Genomic DNA, 17833 nt, shown 5'->3' with positions numbered 1-17833 from the left:
ACATTTTAGTTAGGGTCCTCTCTCTTGCTTAGTTTCTTTCGATGCACAGGTTTTAGTGGGTTTGTCCTATGTTGTAAGTCTATATGAGTGAGTATATACCATGTGTGTCTTTTTGCTTCTGGGACAACTAACTCAGGATGATCCTTTCCAGATCCCACCATTTACCTGCAAATTTCATGATTTCCTTACTTTTCATTGGTGACTAATATTCCATTGTGTAGATGTACCACAATTTCTGCATCCATTCTTCAGTTGAGGGGATCTGGGTTGTTTCAAACTTCTGGCTATTACAAATAAAGCTGCTACAAACATAGTTGAGCAAATGTCCTTTTTGTGTACTTGAGCCTCTTTTGGATATATGCCCAGTAGTGGTATGGCTGGATCTTGAGGAAGTGCCATTCCTAGTTGTCTGAGAAAACGCCAGATTGATTTCCAGAGTGGTTGTACAAGTTTACATTCCCACCAGCAGTGCAGAAGGGTTCCCCTTTCTCCACAACCTCTCCAGCATGTGTTGTCACTTGAGTTTTTGATCTTGGCCATTCTCATGGGTGTAAGGTAAAATCTCAGGGTTGTTTTGATTTGCATTTCCCCAATGGCTAGTGAGGTTGAGCATTTCTTTAAGTGCTTCTTTGCCATTCGGTATTCCTCTACAGAGAATTCTCTGTTTAGCTCTGTTCCCCATTTTTTTAAGGAGATTACTTGGTGTGTTGCTTTTCAGCTTCTTTAGTTCTTTATATATACTGGATATGAGTCCTCTGTCAGATAAAGGTTTGGTGAAGATTTTTTTTTAATCTGTAGGCGGTCGCTTTGTTTTGATGACGGTGTCCTTTGCTTTACAGAAGCTTTTCAGTTTCATGAGGTCCCATTTATTGATTGTTGCTCTTAGAGCCTGTGCTGTTGGTGTTCTGTTCAGGAAGTTTTCCCCTGTACCAATGAGTTCTAGGGTATTTTCCACTTTTTGTTCAAGCCGATTTAATGTGTCTGGTTTTATGTTGAGGTCTTTGATCCACTTGGACTTCAGTTTTGTGCAGGGTGACAAGTATGTATCTATTTTCATTTTTCTACATGTAGACATCCAGTTAGACCAGCACCATTTGTTGAAGATGCTATCTTTTTTCCATTATATGGTTTTGGCGTCTTTTTCAAAGATCAGGTGTCCATAAGTGTGTGGGTTTATTTCTGGGTCCTCTGTTAGGTTCCATTGATCCAACATTCTGTTTCTATGCCAGTACCATGCAGTTTTTAAAACTGTTGCTCTATAGTACAACTTAAGATCAGGGATGGAAATACCTCCAGAAGATCTTTTATTGTAGAGGATTGTTTTAGCAATTCTGGGTTTCTTGTTATTCCATATGAAGTTGAGAATTTTTCTTTCCAGGTCTGTAAAGAATTATGTTGCAAATTTGATGGACATTGCATTGAATCTGTAGATTGCTTTTGGTAAGATGGCCATTTTTACTATGTTAATCTTGCCAAGCCATGAGCATGGGAGATCTTTCCATCTTCTCATATCTTCTTCTAATTCTTTCTTCAGAGATTTGAAATTTTTTTCATACAAGTCTTTGACTTCCTTGGTTAGGGTTACTCCGAGGTAATTTATGTCCTTTGTGGCTATTGTGAAGGGTGTTGTTTCCCTAATTTCTTTCTCAGCCCTTTTGTCTTTTGTATACAGGAGGCCTACTGATTTTTTTGAGTTAATTTTGTATCCAGCCACTTTGCTGAAGGTGTTTTTCAGCTGTAGGAGTTCCCTGGTAGAGATTTTGGGGTCACTCTCATATACTATCATATCATCTGCAAATAGTGATAATTTGACTTCTTCCTTTCCAATTTGTATCCCCTTGATCTCCTTCAACTGTCTTATTGCTCTAGCAAGGACTTCCAGCACTATGTTGAAGAGATATGGAGAGAGTGGGTAGCCTTGTCTTGTCCCTGATTTCAGTGGGATTGCTTTAAGTTTCTCTCCATTCAGTTTGATGTTGGCTATAGGCTTGCTGTATATTGCCTTTACTATGTTTAGATATGTGCCTTGTATCCCTGATCTCTCCAATACTTTGAACATGAATGGATGTTGGATTTTGTCAAATGCTTTTTCAGCATCTAGGGAGATTATCATGTGTTTTATTTTCTTTCAGTTTGTTAATATGGTGGATCACATTGATGGATTTCCGTATATTGAACCACCCCTGCATACCTGGGATGAAGCCTACTTGGTCATAGTGGATGGTATCTTTGACGTGTTCTTGGATTTGGTTTGCAAGTATTTTATTAAGTATTTTTGCATCAATGTTCATAAGGGAGATTGGCCGGAAATCTCTTTCTTTGTTGAGTCTTTGTGAGGTTTAGGTACCAAGGTGAGTGTGGCTTCATAGAATGAATTTTGTAATATTCCTTCTGTTTCTATTTTGTGGAATAGTTCGAAGACAATTGGTGTTAGCTCTTCTTTGAAGGTCTGGTAGAATTCTGCGCTGAAGCCATCTGGTCCTGGGATTTTTTGGAGGGGAGACTTTTGATGACCGCTTCTATTCCTTTGGGGGATATAGGACTATTTAGTTAATATACCTGGTCGTGTTTCAGCTTTGGTAAGTCAAATCGATCAAGAAAATTGTCCATTTCATTTAGATTTTCAAATTTTATGGCATATAGACTTTTGAAGTAAGTCCTAATGATTGTTTGGATTTCCTCAGTGTCTGTAATTATATCCCTCTTTTCATTTCTGATTTTATTGATTTGGGTGGTGTCTCTCTGCCTTTTAGTTAACCTGGCTAAGGGTTTGTCGATCTTGTTGATTTTCTCAAAGAACCAGCTCTTGGTTTCATTGATTCTTTGAATTGTTTTATTTGTTTCCAATTGATTGATTTCAGCCCCGAGTTTGATCATTTCCAGCCGTCTACTCCTTCTTGGTGTGTCTGTTTCTTCTTTTTCTAGGGTTTTTAAGTGAGCCATTAGGGTGTTTGAATGAGCTGTCTCGAATTTCTTCTTGAAGGCACTTAGTGCTATGAAGTTTTCTCTTATCACTGCTTTCATTGTGTCCCACAAGTTTAGGTATGTTGTGTCTTCATTTTCATTGGTTTCTAGAAAGACTTTAATTTCTTTCTTTATTTCTTCCCTGACCGAGCTGTCATTTAGTAACAAGTTGTTCAGTTTCCACGTGTGTGTAGGCTTTTTGTTATTTCTGTTTTTGTTGAGGTCCAGCTTTATTCCATGGTGATCAGAAAAGATACATGGGATTATTTCAATCTTCTTGTATCTGTTGAGGCTTGCTTTGTGACCCACTATATGGTCTATTTTGGAGAAGGTTCCATGAGGTGCTGAGAAGAATGTATATTCTTTTGTGTTTGTGTGTAGAGTTCTGTAATGTCTGTTAGTTCCATTTGATTCATGACCTCTGTCACAGACATTGTTTCTTTGTTTAATTTCTGTTTTGTTGACCTGTCCTTTGTTGAGAGTGGGGTGTTGAAGTCTCCCACTATTAATGTGTGGGGATCTATATGTGCTTTCAATTTTATCAATGTTTCTTTCACAAATGTGGGTGCCCTTGTATTTGGGGCATAGATGTTCAGGATTGTGATGTCTTCCTGGTGGAATTTTCCCTTGATGAGTATGAAGTGTCCTTCCCCATCTCTTTTGATTAATTTTGGTTGAAAGTCTATTTTATCAGATATTAGAATGGCTACTCCTGCTTGCTTCTTGGGTCCGTTTGCTTGGAAAGTCGTCTTCCAACCCTTTATCCTCAGGTAATGTCTATCTTTGTGTCTTAGGTGTGTTTCTTGTATGCAACAGATTGCTGGGTTTTGTTTACGTATCCATTCTGTTAATCTGTGTCTTTTTATTGGAGAGTTGAGTCCATTGATGTTGAGAGAGATTAATGACAAGTGGCTGTTAGATCTCTTGATTTTGATGTTGGCTGCGGTCATACGTTTGTGTGCTTGGTTGCTTTTTGTTTTACTGTAGTGGGGTTATTTATTTCCTGTGTTTTCTTGAATGTAGCTAGCTTTCTTGGGTTGTATTTTCCCTTCCAGTGTCTTCTGTAATGCTGGATTTGTACGTAGGTATTTTTGAAATTTGTTTTTGTCATTGAATATCTTGCTTTCTCCATCTATGAGGACTGAGAGTTTTGCAGGGTATAGTAGCCTGGGCTGACATCTGTGTTCTCTTAGGGTCTGCATGATATCCGTCCAGGCCCTTCTGGCTTTCATAGTCTCTGTTGAAAAGTCAGGTGTGATTCTAATGGGTTTGCCATTATATGTTACTTGGCCTTTTTCCCCTGCAGCTTTTAGTATTTTTTCTTTGTTCTGTATACTTACTGTTTTGATTACTATGTAGCAGGAGGAATTTCTTTTCTGGTCAAATTTGTTGGGTGTTCTGTAGTCCTCATGTATTCTAATTGGCCTCTCCTTTAGCTTGGGGAAATTTTCTTCAATGATTTTGTTGAAAATATTTTCTGGGCCTTGGAGAAGGGAGTCTTCTTTTTCCTCTATACCTATTATTCCTCGGTTTTGTCTTTTCATATTGTCTTGGATTTCTTGGACGGTCTGTGTCAGGAATTTTTCGGATTTAACATTTTCTTTGACAGATCCATCGATTTCTTCCATTGTATCTTCTACACCTGAGATTCTTTTTTCCATATCTTGTAGTCTGTTGGTTATGCTTACCTCTATAGTTCCTGTTTTCTTCCCTAGATTCTTCCTTTCCATTATTTCCTCCGTTTTTTTTTTCTTTAATTTTTCCAATTCTATCTTCAGGTCTTGAGTTGTTTTGTTTACTTCCTTCACCTATCTGATTGTACTTTCCTGTTTTTCTTTTAGTTCCCTCAACTCTGTTTCTTTTTATTTCATTCAGTGCTTTAAGCATTTCCTTTCTAAAGGCCATAAACTGTTTGGCTGCAGCTTCCTCTATTTCTTTACAGTTTATCTTCCTCTATGTGTTTACAAATCTTATTTGTTTCCTCTGTTATCATCTTCATGAGCATCCTTGTTAGGTCATCTTCTTGGATTTCAGTTATGCTGGGGTGTCCAGGGCTACTTGCCCCCGGGTAACTGCATTCTGGAGATGCCATATTGCTCAGTCTTTTGTTGCTTGAGCTTTTACGCTGGCCTCTACCCATTGTGCTATCTTAGGTGTTTGGGGTTATTTTCTGGTGGTTCCTGGGGATCCTGTGCTGGAGAGAATCCCCTTTGCAGAAAGCTGGTTTTTCCTGAAGGGTGTCTTCTCAGCTTTTTGGGTATAGTCCCTGGATGGCTGGTGTTTTTTCAGGAGTTGCTCACCTTAGGGATATAGACCTGAGTGGTAACTGTGGTCTTTGTTAGTCGAGAGGGTTCTCCTCTCACCCAGGGAAGTCCTGAGGGCAGCTGCCCTGTTTCTGGGTTTCTTGTTGTAAATTTAATGATCAGCTGCTGTGACCCAGTTGGACATCAGGCGCGCATCAACTGTTTGTGCCTGTGTCTGGAGCAAAGCTGAGTGCTGGCGCCTCGGCCCCACTAGTCTGCTAGACTTTTTCTAGGGAAGGATTGGGTGATTTAGGTCAGTACAGTTTCCTTCCTTCCCTGTGGATTCTCTGGAGACACGGACTCCCAGTGTCTTATTTTGCCCTGGTGCACACTGCTCAGTGTCCGCCAGCTGACTGGCCACAGAAACTGCCTGTGCCTGGAGCACATCTGTGTGATGGCGGCTCAGTCTCTGCCAGCTGTCTGGTGCGCAGAAACTGCCTGTGTCTGCTTTTGCGCCTTTGGGAACATGGGTGCCTCCCTAAGCTGGGTAATTTTCCTGGGACCTTTTCAGGTTCGGGGTGTTGGCTGAGTGCTCTGAGATCAGACCAGCCGTTTCCCTCCCTGTGTGTTTGCACTGGACAGGACAGTGAAACTCATTCGCTGGTGCCCTGGTGCCCACATTTCTATCTCAGGCAGCACGTCAGGTGCGCAGGCAGGCAGGGCTCAGTGCAGGAACCTGGGTCCCCAGCTCTGGCTCCGGGCTGTCTCCTGGGGTGCCCGTGGACCCCGAGTCTTTTCCAGGGGATGTCTGGGTGACCTAAGGCCGGTCCCAGTCATTTCCTGTACCCTGGGGTTATCTCTCGAATGCAAATTCCAGTCTCTGATAGTGTGGTGTGCAAGGTTCAGTCTGGGACCATGACCAGAGACACTGGCTTGTGGCTCTGGGCTAGGACTGGGGCTGGCGACCAGCAGCCAAATTGGCAGAACCGGGATGTCTTCCGCGGTTTAGCCAGGTGAGTAAAAAGCTGATTGAATCCCCCACTGTGGGGTATCCTCTCACCTGGGAAACACAATGACTGTGTTTTATGGCCGCGAATTCTGATTACTGCTCACTGTGCTGATCCTGCTGCTGCTGCTCAGAATGAGAGTCCTCCCGGTGCCGCCATCTTGCCCCTCCTCCCCTATTTTATTTTCTAAAAAAGACAACACAAACAAAGTGAGTCTAGATCTGCTCCAGTGCTGTACTGACTTCCTCAAGATGGTAGGCAATAAGACTTGGGTCCCGAGCCAGCTCTGCTTTGTAGTTTTCTCTGTCTGTGCTGTGTTTGCTGATTCTGACTCAGGTGAGTTGTGCAGTTGTGGAGCAGGCAGAATGGGGCCATATCTCCCCAGCAATACCAGAAGGTATCCTCTCTACAGGATGGTGAGAGTCAGTGCCATTAGCCACAACAACCTGGAAGGTTTCAAAAAGATAGTGAAACTGGGCTTCTTGGTTAAGTGCCAGGAGCAGCTTGTATCCAGAAGGTGTTCACAGGACGGTGAGAGTGGGTGCCCAAGTTTGGAGTCTTACCCTCAGTACCAGAATTTTCCATTGAACAGGCAGTGAGAGTGAACAACCAAGTCAGAGCCAAGATCAATTTGTCGTAGGAATGTTTTCACTGAAGTTAGGATTTGCTGGATGGCCTAAGGCTGCATGTTCAGAGCTGCAAACGGATGTTTCCAGGAATGCATCCATAGCAGGTGGCCTTGGGCAGGAGTCTAGAATTTTATTTTATTTTTCCTGGAATGATCCTGGTGGCCGGAATTTGATCTTCACATATTCACATGGATTCTTCTTTCACCTGAGAAACAGACTGCAGGAGTTTGGAGCCCACAGGAAGACCTGCTGGTCACTCTCCTCCCAGTGCTCAGCTGCTATTTATAGACACTGTGTGGTTGGCCCTTCCATCTTGAGTCTTCCATTTAATTTGTCTTAGGCTTTGTTTTACTTGGGATAATGTTACAATTCCTAAAATCTGTGTGGACACCTTCTGAAGGGACCAATGTAGATTCCAAGATTCCTTTGATGTTATATTTGCATCAGATCCTGTGTCCACCTAACTTTCAATTTTAATTATATTTTGTTCTCATTTTACTCTTGGTCTGTGGTCATTCATAGCCGTTTGCTAAAACTACTTCCAAATCCACAAGTAAATCTATATCCTTGTGTTGTTTGATATCTCTCTGATTTTTTAAAAGGTAAACATTTTTTATTACAAACTTCCTTCAGAGATTTTCTCTTCCTGCTTGATAAATGTTTAGAAAAGTGAGTTTTCATTTTCAGATGACTCTAGAGTTCTTATCTATTCATTTCTGTGTGGTATTCTAGTTGGTTGTGCTTGATTATGAATTTGTAGGACTTAGAAAATTTTCTGATATAATTCTGGTGAATGAATTCTCAATGTTTTTAGCTTTAGTTTTCAGCTCAGTTGTTGGATTCTTAGGTTGGCACCTTAGTAATTTATCACCACACCTATTAACACAGACAAACACATAACAAAGCTATGTGATACTTGATTCACTTAACTGTGTCTCTTTCTGTTCTTTGGAGCTTTTTAAAGATGTTCTCTCAACCATTTTATGATTAACAAAACACTACCATATTTACATCTCTGGATTGGAGTTTATTCTTATGTTATCTGCACTGAAATAATTCATAGGAGCACCCAGACGCAGCTTGTTATCTCTCATCCTATCTTTCAAGTAAAGGCAATGATTTTTGTGAAGTCCAAAATCATGAGGTGATGTTATTGAACTGACCATAAATGCATTTGTATTAGAAAATGATACATATGCAACCAGCATTAGCAAATCTGTGAAATTTGATGTATATTTATTGTAATGATAGCCGTTGAAAATGTGTTGAGATGATATTTAGCTATATTCTGATGATACCTTTACATAAAGAGTATTATCTTCAACAATTTCATATATCTAGTAGCAATTCCATTGTTTTTTTTTATGAGCTATTGGTCATACACCTCTTTTCACAACAAATAGAAGTATAAAACTCTAATCAAATAGAACTTAATTGAAACAAATGTCTTTCCCAATAGGGCCTACATAGATGCCATGAAATAGTTGTGGGTTACCAGAATTAAGAGTAAGTGAGGTGATGTATTCAAGTAGCCTTGAGAGTCCAAAAATTCTGTTAGACATCCTACAACACAAAGGATAGTGTCCCTGAACTGCTGTTAGGCTCCCAAACTGAAGAATATTGATGTTATGAAATTTATCCACAGGACTACAATTTTCTCCAAGTATGAAATGGGGGTGAATATTATCTTAAAAGACTCACTATAATCAGATATTTATTATTGTAGCCTTATGTCTGTCTGTGGAGGGTTTATTTTAACAATTTGTCTCTTTTGATTTTATTACAAGTATATAAGGCTAGGATCAATATACTCTTTTGTTTTGAGAGGCAATTTATGTCACTTCTAGAGTCTAGCAACATTAAGAGCATTTAAACTAATTTAAACCTATATACCTTGTTTAATTTTTTTATGATCTTCAACATTCCTATGACTTAACCTCATGAATTATGAAAACCACAACATTCAATGAACTATCAACAAGTAGTACTATAGAATCCAAGTGGGTTCCATTGTAATAGGATCAGGGACTCTATCTGACATGAACTGATTGGACTGCTCTTTAATTAACTCCCCATGAGGGATAAGCAGCATTACCAGTCCACACAAGAAGACAATGCAGCCACTCCTGATGAGACCTAATTGACTAGGATCAGGAGGAAGAAAAAGAAGACCTAGCTATCAGTGGACATGAGGAGAAGCATGCATGCAGTGGGTGAAGGAAGGGAAGGATTGGGGCAGGAGGAAGGAAGGAACCACAGAGAGAATACAAAGTGAATAAAGTGTAATTACTAAAGCATTAAAAAAGAATACTGTAAATCATCATAAAAATGTAATTACCATGAACCTCAATGAATTTATTGACAAGTTTTCTATAGTAGTCTACGATGTTGTATGCTGAGAGAAATATTAAAATATAATATTTTTATTCTCATTTAATTTCTCTAAATTTATTTAGGATAAGATGAGTCTTTCTCAAGGGAAATGATCCAAACATTTCTTCTCCCTTTGTTTATAATACTAGGCATTCAGCGACAACCCCTGTTCCCCTTACTAGTGGCTGGCTCTTTGATTATCTCCTTCTGATGGGGGAGCCATTGGAAGAGCCATACCATTCCAGAGGAAAACAGTGCAGCCAGTCCTGATGAGACCTCATAGGCTAGGGTCAGATGGAAGGGAAGGAGGACTGCCCCTATCTTTGGACTGGGGGAAAGGCATAAGAAGAGATCAGGGAGGAATGATAGAATTGGGAGGGTTCTAGAGAGGGGGCTACAGTTGTGATACAAAATGAATCAAGTAAGAGTATCTTTTCTTCAAGATCCTAGGTATAACACACCTAGACATATATCCAGACGATGCTCAAGTATGCAAAAAGGACATTTGCCAAACCATGTTTGTAGCTGGTGTGTTCCTAACAGCCAGAACCAGGAAACAACCCAGATGCCCCTCAGTAGAGAAATGAATACAGAAATTGTAGTACATATACACCATGGAATATTACTCCGCAGTAAAAAACAAGAAATCATGAAATTTGCAGGTAAATGGTGGGAACTGGAAAAGATCATTCTGAGGGAGGCATCCCAGTATCAGAAAGAAACATGTGGTGTATACTCACTCATAAGTGGTATTAGACATAAAATATTGGATAAACATACTAAAATCTCTACACCTAAAGAAACTAATCAAGACAGAACACTCTGGCTGAGTTGTTCAATCCACATTCAAAATGTAAAAGAGGATGGACATCAGAAAAGGGAGAAATCACGGAACATGTGAGTAACCTCCCCAGAGGGCCTCTGAAGAGCCCTACACTGCAGAGTATCAGAGCAGATGCTGAGATTTAGAGCCAGACTTTGGGCCTAGTGCAGGGAATTTTATGAATAAAGGAGGAGATAGTAAAACCTGGAGGGGAAAGGAGCTACACAAGGAGAGCAACAGAAGCAAAAACTCTGGGCACTGGGGTCTTTTCTGAGACTGATACTCCAACCAAAGACCATTTATAGAGGTAACCTAGAACCCTGAACAAATGTAGCCCATGGAAGTTCAGTATCCAAGTTGGTTCCATAGAAATGGGGACAAGGATTGTAACTGATTGGCCTGCTCTTTGATCACCTCTCCCTGAGGGGTCTGCAGCCTTACCAAGCCACAATTAAGAAGCAGCAGCCACTCCAGATAGGTCCTGATAGACTAGGAATAGAAGGAAGGACAGGAGGACCTCCCCTGTTGGTGGGCTTGGTGGGACATGGGTGGAGATTGGGGAAGGAGAGTGGGATTGGGAGGGGAGGAGAGACAGAGATATAGAGGGGATACAAGGTGAATAAATTGTAATTGATAAAATGAAAAACACCAATACAATTGTTTACAGACCTTGAAAGAACAATTGTCAATTTAATATGGAAAACAAAGACACTCAGATTTGCTAAGACAATCCTGTACAGCAACAGATCATCAGAAGATATCTCCATCCCTGAGCTAAAACTGGACTACAGAGAAATAGTTATAATACCTGTATGGTACTGGCATAGAAACACGATGGTGGATCAATGAAAGTGAATAGAATACCCAGAAATAAACTCACACACCTATGCGTTTTTGATTTTTGTCAAAGAAGCCAAAACCATACAATGTATAAAGACAGCATTTTCAACAAATGGTGCAGGTCTTACTGGATTTCTACCTATGAAAAAATGCAAATGCATCAATATTTATCACCGTGCATGAAACTCAAGTACAAGTGGAAAAAAGACCTGAATATTATATCTTAAAATTAGTAAAAGAATAGTGTTTGCCCAAATTAGTCAAAGTTCTTTTCTAGAAAATTATTTTTCTTTTTTTTTTTTTTGATGTGTAATTTAAGGTTTAATAGTGTTTCTTTTTATCAGTTACATTTAATTAACTCTGTATCCCAGCCATGTCCCAATCGCTCATTCCCTCCCAGTCCTTCCATCCCTCCCTCATCTCCACCGTGCCCCTTTCCAAGTCCATTGATGGGGGGTGGACATCCTCCTCATTCATCTGATCCTGTTTTATCAGGTATCCTGAGGACTGGCTGCAAAGCCCTCCTCTGTGGCCTAACAGGACTGCTCCTCCCTTCGGGGGTGGGGAGACCAAAGAGCCAGTCATTGAGTTCCTGTTAGAAATAGTCCCTGTTCCCCTCACTTTGGGAAACCAATTGGTTACTGAGCTACCACAGGCTACATCTGAGTGGAGGTTCTAGGTTATATCCATACATGATCCTTGGCTGAATGTCAGTCTCAGAAAAGACCCTGTGCCCAGATATATTTGGTCCTTGTGGAGCTCCTATCCTTTCCCCATCAGACTAACTCCCCTTCTTTCTTATGATTCCCTGTACTCTGCCAAAGGTTTGGTCATGAGTCTTTGCTTTGAAAACACTGCTAGTTAGAGTCTTTCAGATGCGCTCAGTAGACTCCTGTCATATGTTCAATGCACATCCCATCTGTCTTTCTAAACGAGGATTGATCATCTTACCCCATGTCTGCTCAATTGATTATTTTTTTAGGTGTATAGATTTCATTATGTTTATCCTATCTTATAGGTCTATATAAGTGAGTATATCCCATGTTTGTCTTTCTCCTTCTGGGATATTTCACTCAGAATGATCTTTTCTAGATCCCACCATTTGCCTGAAAATTTCATAATTTCCTCCTTTTTGATTGCTGAGTAGTATTCTATTCTGTAAAAATACCACAATTTCTGTACCCATTCCTCTGTTGATGGACATCTGGGTTGTTTCCAGGTTCTGGCTATTACACATAAAGCTGCTATAAACATGGTTGAGCAAGTATCCCTTTTGTGTACTTGCACGAACTTTGGGTATATACCTAGGAGTGGTATAGCTGGGTCTTGAGGAAGCATTAATCCTAATTGTCTTAGAAAGAGACAGATAGCTTTCCAGAGTGGTTGTATCAGTTTACATTCCCACCAGCAGTGGAGGAGGGTTTCCCTTTCTCCACAACCTCTCCAGCATGTGTTATCGCTTGAGTTTTTCATCTCGGCCATTCTGATGGGTGTAAGGTGATATCTCAGGGTCGTTTTGATTTGCATTTCCCTGATGGCTAATGAGGATGAGCCTTTCTTTAAGTGTTTTTCTGCCATTAGATATTCCTCTGTCGAGAATTCTCTGTTTAGCTCTGTTCCCCGTTTTTTAATTGGATTACTTGGATTGCTCCTTTTCAGCTTCATTAGTTCTTTGTATATACTGGATATTCTTGTCCCACCACTGGTATTAAACCATAGATCATGCCAGATCTTCTCCAGGCCACTCACAATCCCTGGCTCAGTCTCAATATCGCTTTCAAAGGAGATCATTAACAAACAAAGGATCCAAGACCATGTTCTCAGTGTCCAGACAATAGCTGGTTCCATGAGACAGGTCTCATCCAAGTTTCAGGAATCTTCCTGGATCAAGCATGAAGAAATCTAAATCTAAATATTCAGGCAAGAGTGCACCCAAGTGTCACTCAGGAGAAGGTAGGAGCAGAGAGTTTCAATACTCCTCAACACATAGCCTGAGTATTGGGAAAGAAGGAGTTCAAGAGAAAAACCACTTACTGAGTTGAGATAGATTTTCAAAACAACAGTGGAAGTAGGAACTTTTAACCTACATTTACTATTACACTTATTGTGTTATTTGAATTTTATGATTACATATAAAGTATTCAAATACTTAATTTTTTTCCTTTGTAAATTTTTGAAATAAAACAATCAACTTTAGAATATTTGCCTATTTAATAAGTTAATAGAGTATTAGCACTAAATCCTCCTATGACAATTTGTACTCTGATTTGTTATCTAAAACTTGGTAATTAGACATTCTTCTTTAGAGTCTTCATCCTTTCAAGTTAAAAGCTATATATTTATTTGCTATAAATGATCAATAAATCCTTCAATTGTATAATGATATTAGAATTATTTTATAATATTGATTAAGCAGCATCGTTAAATTTAAATGTTTTGTGTATGTATCAGGAACATTGGTACAATAGCTGAGAAATTGTACTTAGTTATTATTGTGGTGTTTACAGTACAGATTAACTGACTAGTTTAGAGCTTGAAAAGTCTCTTATGCAATGCATTTGCTTAAACTAGTTCTAGTGTCTATTGCTTTCCTTCTTTACCGTATGGTTACTACTGCAAAATCCCTGGGTCATAAATTATGTTCAATTCCTCACTTTTTAAAAAAAGAAAAAAAGTTATTATATAATATATTCTGATCGTAGTTTCTCCTTTTACAACTTCTCTAAGATGTTCCTGACCACTTAAACCCACACACTCAAACACTTCCTTTCTGTGTCTCATAAGTAATCAGTTAACAATATAAGAAAACAACAACATAAACATAATAAGAAACACAGGAATGGGTAAAAACAAAACAATACTAATAATAGTCTGTGTTAAATCTAATTTTCTCTAACATTTATTGTTTGAGTGATTTAATTAGTGCCTCTATTTCACTAGGCATTATACATCTAATATAACTACTTATCCAGTTTTGATTTAAATTTAGTAGGCTGTATATTAGTTTATCTGTTTCTTTCAGGGTTTCTATTTTCTTGGAGCACAGACTTTTAAAATATGTCCTTACAATTCTCTGGGGTTTTTGTTTTGTGTTTTTCCTCCTATGTTTAATATGTTATTCTATTAATTTGGATATTCTCTCTATATGTTAGTGTTAATTTGGCTAAGTGTCAAACTTACCTATTTTCTTTGCATTGTTTTGTTTCATTCTGTTTTGTTGATGTCATCTGTAAGTTTGATTGTTTGATGCTTCCTACTCCTTTGTGATTTTGTTTTTCTTTTCATTGTATTGCATTAAAGTATGTTATTAAGTTGCTCAGATGAGGTCTCTGTAGTTTTTATATGTAAATAGTTGGTGCTTTGCATTTGAATCTAAAACTGACTTCCTGTGTCTTATCTATTTGGGTAAATAGTATTTTCACTTGATTTCAAATTTTTTTTAAAATGATTTTAGTTTTTATTTTCCTTCTTAATTTCTATCTTGAATCAATTTTCTGTCAGTAGTGAGTTGCTCACTTTTAACAAGTTTTTAAACTGCTATTGTTCTTGTTTTCATGTAGTTTTAATCTGTGGTGGTCATGTAGGGTATAGGGTGTGATTTAAATTTTTTCCTTACTGTTGATACTTGCTTTATTTTCAAGACTTTGGTCAATTTTGGAAGAAAATCTATGAGCTATTGAAAAGAAAGTATATTCTGAGTTTGGGTTAAATCTTCTCTAAAAGTCTGCTAAGCTTATGTACATGTGAAATCTCTTAGCTACAGCTTTTCTCGGTTTAGTTTTTGTCTGGATCACTTGTAAATTACTGAGAGTGAGGTCCTGAAGCCTCCCACTACCACTTTGTGGAGGTCAATATACTTTTCTATCTGTAATAGTATTTCATTTATGAAGACAGTTACTTTTGTGCTTGGGATATGAATGCTTAAAACAGCAATAGCATCTTGGCAGATTTTTGTTTTCAACTTTGATGACTATGTAGTGTTCCCTGTCTCTTCTGATTAGATTTTAGTCTATTTTGTTTTGTTTTTTTTTTGTAAGATATTAAAACTTTTACACCTGCTTGGTTTTTGTCTCCATTTGCTTTGAACATGCTTTTTCTTTCTTTTATCCCGAGGTAATATTTATTTTTGACTTTCAGATCTTGTTCTTGGATATAACAGAATGATGCATCCTGCTTTTTTTTTTATTCTTTGTTAATTATACTTTATTCACTTTGTATCCCCCTGTGGTTCTCTCTGTCCTCCAGTCCCAATTTCTCCCTTCCTCCCCCCTCTGGACAAATGCCACTCCCCAAGTCTACTCATAGGGGAGGACTTATTTTCCTTCCTTCTTTTCCTAGTCAGTTAGGCCACATCAGGAGTAGCTCCATTGTCTTCTTCTATTGCCTGGTAATGCTGCTTCACCCTTCCCCGGACCAGGGGTTAATGAAAGAGCAGGCCAAACAGTTCATGTCAGAGACACTCTCTGTACCTATTACTATGGAACCCTGCACTGCCATGGGCTACATCTCTGCAGAGGTCTTATGTTATCTCTATGCATGGTCCTTGGTTTGGAGTATCAGTCTCAGGAAAGACCCCTGTGCTCAGTATTTTTGGTTCTGTTGCTCTCCTTATAGAGTTCCTGTCCTCTCCAGAGCTTACTGTTTACCACTTGTTCCTAAGATTCCCTGCTGTGTGCCCAACAGTTGGCCATAAATCTCAGCACCTGCATTGATAGACAGCCCTTCTTTCATAGGATTCCTTGTACTTTGCCAAAAGTTCGGTCAAGAGATTAAATATTTATACGTTTTATATTTATTGAGTGTGGTAAACATCTTTAAGTTGAAATTTTCTTTCTAGTGCCAAATGGAGAGCTGAGATTGTTGTAGATAGATCCTGCTCAAATTTGGTTTCTCCAACTATTGTGGTTGATAGTTTGGCTGCCAAATTTTCTCTCATCATTTGGAGAATAAGTATCAGGCCCTCTTTTTTCTATAACTTCCATTGAGAAATCGGGCTTTATTTAATGGGTCTGTCTTCATGATTTATCTTATAGCTCCCATTTTTCTTTTCAAATTTCATATTATTTTCCTTTCTTTCCTTGACTGCAAATTTCATGATTTACTGGTTCTTAATTACTGAATAGTATTCCATTGTGTAAATGTTCCACAATTTCTGCATCCATTTCTTAGTTTATGGACATCTGGGTTGTTATCAGATTCTGACAATTACGAATAAACTTGCTAGGAACATAGTAGAACAAATGTCCTTGTTGTGTGCTTGAATATCTTTTGGATATAAGCCAAGGATTGGAATGGCTGGATCTTGAGGCGGCACTATTCCTAATTGTCTGAGAAAGATCCAGACTGATTTCCAAAGTGCATGTACATTTTCTGTTCCCACTAGCAATGAAGGAGGTCTCCCTTTTCTCCACATCCTCTCCAGAATGTTTTGTCAATGGACTTTTTGATCTGAGCCATACTAACAGGTGTAAGATCATCCTGAGTGAGGTGTCCCCAAAGCAGAAAGACATACTTGATATATAACTTAGTTATTAGTGAACGGTAGACATAAAATATAGGATAAACATACATAATAGGTATATCAAAGGTAGCTAAGCATGAAGGAGGACCCTGAGTTAGATGATCAAGCCTCATTCAGATAGCCAATTTGGAAGAGTGAACAGCCAATTGGGAAGAGCCAACAGGGAAGAGCACAGGAGTCTACAACAGAGAGCCACTGATAGATTCTACCCAGCAGGGTATCAGAGCAGATGCTGAGACTCACAGACATAATTTGGGTAGAGTGGAGGGTAGCTTATAAAACAAGGAGGAGATAGAAAGACCTAGAGGGGACAGGAGCTCCTCAAGGAGAGCAACAGAAACAAACAAACAAAAAAATCTGTGCAAAGGGTCTATTCTTAGATGAATGTTCCAACCAAGAAATTTGCTTGGAGATAACTTAGAATCTAAGCAGGGAAGTAGCCCATGGACAGGTCTGGTCACAAAGGAAGAAAATGTATCCTGTTTTGATGAGACATGATAGGCTAGGATCAGATGGAAAGGGAGGAAGACCTCCCCTATCAGTGGACTTAGGGAGGGGCATGGGAGGAGAGCAGGGATGGAGGAAAGCTGGGATTGGGAAGGCATGTGGCAGGGGTATATAGCTGGTATACAAAGGGAGTAAACTGTAATTAATTATAAAGTAATTTTAAAATTAAAATAAAACAAAATATATTAAAACAAGTAAATGGAGATTGTAACACTAACATGTTATAAAATTCTAGGATGTATAATGGTATTGCAAATAAGTATTATTTTTTTTCCAAGTCATGCTGACTGAAGCAAGTCATATGCAACCAGATTAGTAATGTCTTAATTAAAATAAAATTTCAACCTTTCCCCACTTCCATTTCCCCCCTCCAACCTTCCCCCTTTCTTCCTGCCTTTATATCTTCTAAAATTCATGACTTTATTAAATTCATATTTATTGTTACATGTACACGTAAAAAGAGAAATGTAGTCATACAACACATTAAATTTTATTCCTGTTGCTTTGTGAATATGATTCCAGTGCAGAACACTTGGTATTGGATTACTAACTAGTGATGTCTTTTGGGGGTAGTAGAATGTCCTCTACCAGCAGTTATTAATTGCCTTTAGTTCTCTGTTTTGATAAGTCACTCATTCCACATCAACAAGTCTATTACTGTCCTTTTTGGGTTTTGTTCCTTGTTTTGAAAAAGTATTCCTAAAAAAAAAAAAAAGAAAAAAAGAAAAAGTATTGTTATCATCACCACACATCCAAAATTTCCCATCCTCCATGCACCCTGGAAAGTCCAGGGAGAACTTTTCACTTCTATCTAAAATATACATCATATGTTTTAAGCATACCTGTAACATTTTAGAGTTCTGGTTAAGTATTTCCTATATTCATGAAAAATAATACAAAAAGAAAAAATACAGGAAACGAAGTCT

This window comes from Meriones unguiculatus (assembly GCF_030254825.1).
Source record: "Meriones unguiculatus strain TT.TT164.6M chromosome X unlocalized genomic scaffold, Bangor_MerUng_6.1 ChrX_unordered_Scaffold_31, whole genome shotgun sequence".
NCBI lineage: Eukaryota > Metazoa > Chordata > Mammalia > Rodentia > Muridae > Meriones > Meriones unguiculatus.
The sequence above is the reverse complement of the archived record's forward strand: the minus strand, read 5'-3'. Positions refer to the sequence as shown.